Consider the following 6,000-nt stretch of genomic DNA (forward strand, 5'->3'; position numbering starts at 1 on the left):
ATGAGCCCAATTAAGTCATATAGCTGCTGTAATTAAATTTCATCATGTAGATAGAACAGCCTTCAGTCAGCAGGGCAGTTGCAGCCTATAGTCTTCCCGTTCAGAGGTGACAAGTCACCAAACAAGTCTTAGCATCTCATACGGACTGATATTATTATTGATATTGTAGCGGTTCAGGTAATCCAGGTATTACCTGTAATGTGATGTGCAATAGAAGTGTCTAGATTATTAGCTAGGAACTGATGTGTGGGAGTGTTACCGAGGGGGAACACTAGGTTTGTGGGAACGCTTCCGGTGAGGGAGCATGCGGTGGCAGGTCTCCGGTTACCACCTAGAGGGAAGCAGCTAGCTAACTATGGCGTAGCAACCGCCTAGAGTTGTAATATGACTGACTATAAATAAAGAACCCTGTACCCGCAAGAAGCCTCTGCCTCTTCAATACCAGGAACGCTACAATTGGTGTCAGAAGTTAAAACGGTGAATATTGCCTCCAGAATCGGCGAGGTGGTGAACAAGTTCCTGAAGAAAAGTGCGGAACGGAGCCGCCGAAGATGAAGAGGGAGATAGGAGAGGCTGAAGCCGCGGTGTGCGCCGAGATGAGGAATACGGTGGAGGGCGTAAGGGGGATATACAGACGGATGAGAGAGGAATACAGACAGATGAGGAAGAGCCTCGGGCGGGAGGAGAACGACGCCGAACAGGACCCCTCTAACAGACAGGGACCCGGGCGCGGAGCAGCGGCAGCCGAACCGGGCCCCGCTAACGGACAGGGACCCGTGAGTGGAGCAGCGAGAGCCGGGGAAGATCCTGTGCAGCTGGCGCCAGTGAGGAGCGGCGGGCGGGGCCCTATCAAGACGCAGAAGTACGACGGTAAACAGAGTTGGGAGGCGTTTCAGGCCCAATTCGAACTGATAGCGGAGAGTGAGGGCTGGACAAAGCAAGAGAAAGGAACAAAGCTAGCTACGTGCCTGGTGGATGACGCGCGGGCATGCTTGCTACTGCTAAGCCCAGGGGAAAGAGGTGACTATGGAGCACTGGTGGGGGCCCTACAGAGGAGATTCGGCCAGTGTGAGCTGCCGAGTATACAACGCGCCGAACTGTGTAACAGGCACCGGCAGCCTGGTGAGTCACTGCGTGTTTTGGCTAATGACATTGAGACTCTATCAAGGAGGGCATATACGGACATGTTGCCAGAGACGCAGAGTGAACTTGCCAGGGATCAGTTTGTTCGAGCTTTGACCCCGTGTTGGCTGCGCAGGCAGACCCAGCTGGCACGCCCAAGGACGCTGCAGGAGGCGCTGGAGCTGGCATCAGAGAGAGAGATCGTGGGGGCGGTGGCCACGGAGGACGGCACGATGGAGGCCGCCCCCGTGGCGAGAATGGCAGGGGAGGCACGGGAGGAGCCAGCGTGGAAGAGTGCGTTGGTGGAGCAAAGCAGCATGGTGCGGGAGCTATCTGAGTCGGTGCGCCAGTTAAAAGAACAGCTGCTCCGAAGCGCGACCCTGCAGCCCACCCTACGAGACAATACCTGGCCCAGGGGGCCCGGGGCCATGCGCTGCTGGACCTGTGGACGCCCCGGACATCGGGCCAGAGAGTGCCGCGGAGGAGCGTGGAACCAGGGAAACGGCGCGGGGCCCGTCTAAGAGGGGCGAGACGGGCCCCCTACGTCATATTCCCTATGGCCACGTCACCGTTGGAGGGGGCCCAGCGGTACAGACGGGGAGGTGGGGCGTCGCCTTCCCCCGAAGCAGACGACATCGCCGGCGCTGTCAACATGCAGAACGGGCCGCACACGATGAACGGCTGCCATGTTCAGGTCCGCCTGCAAGGGAAGCCCTGTGTCGCCCTGGTGGACACGGGGTGTACGGCAACGCTGGTGAACTACAACATGATGCCAGAGGGAGCGCTTCTGGAGCAGCCAGCGGACCAGCTGCTGAGGACAGTATCCGGTGAGTTGATGCCGATGAGGGGAAGGGGGTCCGTGATGATAACTGTGGGGGGACAGACAGTGAACTTTCCGGTATGGGTAGTAGAGATGGCGGGGCCCTGTATCTTGGGGGAGGACTACTTGACGCTAAACCAATGCACAGTAGACCTAGGGAAGAGCACACTGACGTTTGCAGGGGGGCCGGTAGTCCAGATGGGTCCCCCTCCCACCGCTCCAGGGGAGCAACCAAACGTCAATAACATCACTGTATACCGCGTCACAGTTGAGCACGGGCCCCACGCGGAGCCGCAAAAGAGACTGTGTTGGACATGTGGAGAGCCGGGCCACGTGGCGAGGTGGTGCAGAAGCGGTCCCGGGAGACGGACCGGGTATGCGGGACAACGACATGGTCAGCAGGGAGCCTGCTGGGCATGCGGCGAGATTGGACACCTGGCTAGAGAGTGTCAAAAGGCTGTCGGGGACCAGAGGGCAGCGGGAGAAGAGAGACGTGCAGGCGGCGGACAGGTGAGACTCTGCTGGACTTGCCGTTCGCCTGGGCACTTAGCCAGAAACTGCACTGCGCCCCCCACGGTTGCTGTGCGGAAAGCCGAGGTGGAGAGCGAGGCCGGTTGTGTTCCCCCTGCTGTCCTGAACACGCCGTCCCCTGGGGAAGGGGGGCGGGAGGACGACCGAGTGCAGGAGGTGGAAGAAGACGAGGAGGACTGTCCAGATGTGGATCTGGAGGACGACAGAGCGACCATCAAGGATGTCGACGTGAGTGAGTGGAAACGCAGGCAGGCGGAGGACGCGGAGATCGGTCCGGTGCTTGCGTGGGTGGCGGCCGGACGCCGGCCCCCTGTGAAGGAGACTCACATGTTTTCCGGTGCCACGAAAGGACTGTGGAACATGTTTTCCGACCTGCGGCTAGATGAAGACGGGCTGTTGGAGAGAACAGAGCACGGGGTAAAAGGGAGGCAGGCGGTTGTACCCGGTTACCTGCGAGAGTTGGCGCTTAAGGGGCCACACAAGGGCCCTGGTTCCAGTCATTTTGGGCCCGAAGAGACACTCACCCGCATCCGTGGACATTTCTACTGGGGCAAACAAAAGGAGGATGTGCGAAGATACTGCGATGCGTGTGAGGACTGTGGGGCACAGAGGGGGGATGGAAATGGGGTTTAAATGAAAAATTAAGAAGTTGCTGGGAAAAGAAAAGTTAAGGAAAATGTGGGGGCTTGTGTTTAATTGAGATGTGGGGGTTATTGTTGAATGGGCTATTGTGTTGAATTGAAATGAATGTGTGAAAAAAGAAGGAAATAATGAAAACTAGACATTACGGAGTGCCTAATGGGAAACTAGACATTATGGGGGTACCTAATGGAAAACTAGACATTACGGAGTACCTAATGCAAAACTAGACATTATGGTGGGTGCTGAAAAGAAAAGACTGTTTGTTGGTGAATTAGAATTTGATGTGGTGATGGGAAAAATGTTGTGTTGGGTGTGTTTTGGTACAGGGGGATATGTGTGTGGGTTGTGCATGTCGCGTGGGAGCGACATTAAAGTTGGGCGGGGAGAATGTAGCGGTTCAGGTAATCCAGGTATTACCTGTAATGTGATGTGCAATAGAAGTGTCTAGATTATTAGCTAGGAACTGATGTGTGGGAGTGTTACCGAGGGGGAACACTAGGTTTGTGGGAACGCTTCCGGTGAGGGAGCATGCGGTGGCAGGTCTCCGGTTACCACCTAGAGGGAAGCAGCTAGCTAACTATGGCGTAGCAACCGCCTAGAGTTGTAATATGACTGACTATAAATAAAGAACCCTGTACCCGCAAGAAGCCTCTGCCTCTTCAATACCAGGAACGCTACAATATATTGGTCTTTTTTCTTTTTTAATAGTTTTGGCTTCCAGATAAATTCCTTGTGATTTCCATTTATTTGCTTTTCATTCTATTGAGAATTGAAGGATTGCTTGAATTAAAGGAAAATTATTTTATTTTTTTACATCCTGGACTTTATTTCCAGCTGGATTTACAGTATGTTTTACAAGTCACCCTGAACATAAATGTCTGAAAATGAAGAATAATAGTGCTAGAACAGCCTGTGAAATGGCCCAGAACACAGGCCGTAGGGGCACCTGCTAAGCGTGCATGTACGTTGTGTAAATAGCTTGTTTTCTGCCACGCACCAGCTCATATCCTTATTACTGTATGATACTGGCATAAATGTGAGCCCCTCTATTTACCTTTCTCAGCCATCTGTCTGGTAGGTTCCATCCGGGAACTGTCTATCCAAGTCCCGCGAGAGTCTCACATCAGTTGAGAGTTCAGCTGCAGTCGATCAAGCCGCCTTGTTTCGCGTGGAGTAAACATATTTATCTGATTTCGAGAATATGGACGATGCATTTGAATTCAAATGATGGTACCCGTGTTTATTTGAGTCGGACCAATCTGGGAACCCAGCGTCTATACTTCGGCACGTAATTAGACTCTGGGACAGCCGTACCTTTTTTTTAGGCTTCCTGTACAGCGCAAATCATCCGCCTGGGGACTTCTGGGTTCCCAGATTGGAGTCGGACTAATGTTATATTCATTTACAAACTGAAGAGTGGGGGCAATGGAAGCTTCTATCTCTACCAATATGACAGACAGCAGACACAGACAGGGTGAACATGCTGCACCAAGGTAAATACATCGTTCATTTTCCATTGTCTCTATGATATAATAAGGATATATGACCTGCTGCGTGGCAGAAAATACGCTATTTACAGGATGTAATGCACACTTAGCAGGTGCCCCTACAGCCTCTGTTCCAGGCCTTTGCCATTACAGCTCTATTATATGCTTTATTTTCAGAATATTCTGATCAGGGTGACTTGATTCCATGTTTCCTTTAAGGCGTAAAAATATCTTTCTATTTTACTCTATTTGATTCTTTAATGGATTTCGCTTGTTAGGAATTTTATCTTTTTCACTTTGTAGCAGCGTATACAGTATAAAGCACTTTGAATTGCCTTGTTGTTGTAATGTGCTATATAAATAAACTTGCCTTGCCTAAAGAGAGAAGCCAGCAGAGTTAAAACCTTCAAACCCAGCTGAAGCCTGCTGGATCTCAGCTCCTGTCCTGCGCTCTTGCAGCTGAATGAGCAGCTCTTTGACATGCTCTGTCCCCTGCTGGCTGTCCCGAGCGCGACAAGACCCAGCAGGTTAGGGACATTTTCACCTTTAAACTGCCAAGCCACAGTCTAATGTTGGCCCCCATGCAATCAATTTTAAACCTTATTCAATAATAATAATAATAATAATAATAATAATAATAATAATAATAATAATAATAATAATAATAATAATAATAACAATAATAATAATAATAATAATAATAATAATAGCCTACCTGGTGAGAGATAATAAAATAACAATAATAATAATAATACCTGGTGAGTGATAATAAAATAATAATAATAATCACAACCACCACACCACCACCACCATCATCATCATGAATAAATTATAGATTATCAATCAATCAAGTAATACACTTTATTTCAATAGCACTTCAAGTGGAGTCTACAAAGTGATTTATCAGTTAATATATGTAATTACAATTTTATCAAAAAATCGTTCATAAAAACTTTTACAAAATCTTATAAAATTGTATAAAATCTTTGCTTCTTTTCTGTCATGGTTTTAGAGTCAGGACAGGAGTGACAATATGATGTGTGTGGATGTTTAGAAACCTGTGTAGAAACTGGATTCTGGTTTGTCAGACATTTAGCTTGGGCAGTGAAGGCCTCATGCTGCACAGTGTGCAGTCTGCAGACATGTGGGATGCATCACGCTCCATTCAGCTTGCACTTTGTTTCAATCCCACAATATAAACCACTGGCTGGCATCAAAACACAGAGCCGGACTCAGACACACGGATCCAATCACATCCAACTGAAAATATAACTCAATTCTGTTTCTATTGGTGGCTTTTTGATTCATTTTTTATTTTGGGACAATGGGCAGGCTGCAGTTTACTGGCATCACTTTACAGGATTTATGGGTATTGAAGTCAAATAATTCAAACAGTTT

Source organism: Poromitra crassiceps, assembly GCF_964638095.1.
Source record: "Poromitra crassiceps genome assembly, chromosome: 12".
NCBI lineage: Eukaryota > Metazoa > Chordata > Actinopteri > Beryciformes > Melamphaidae > Poromitra > Poromitra crassiceps.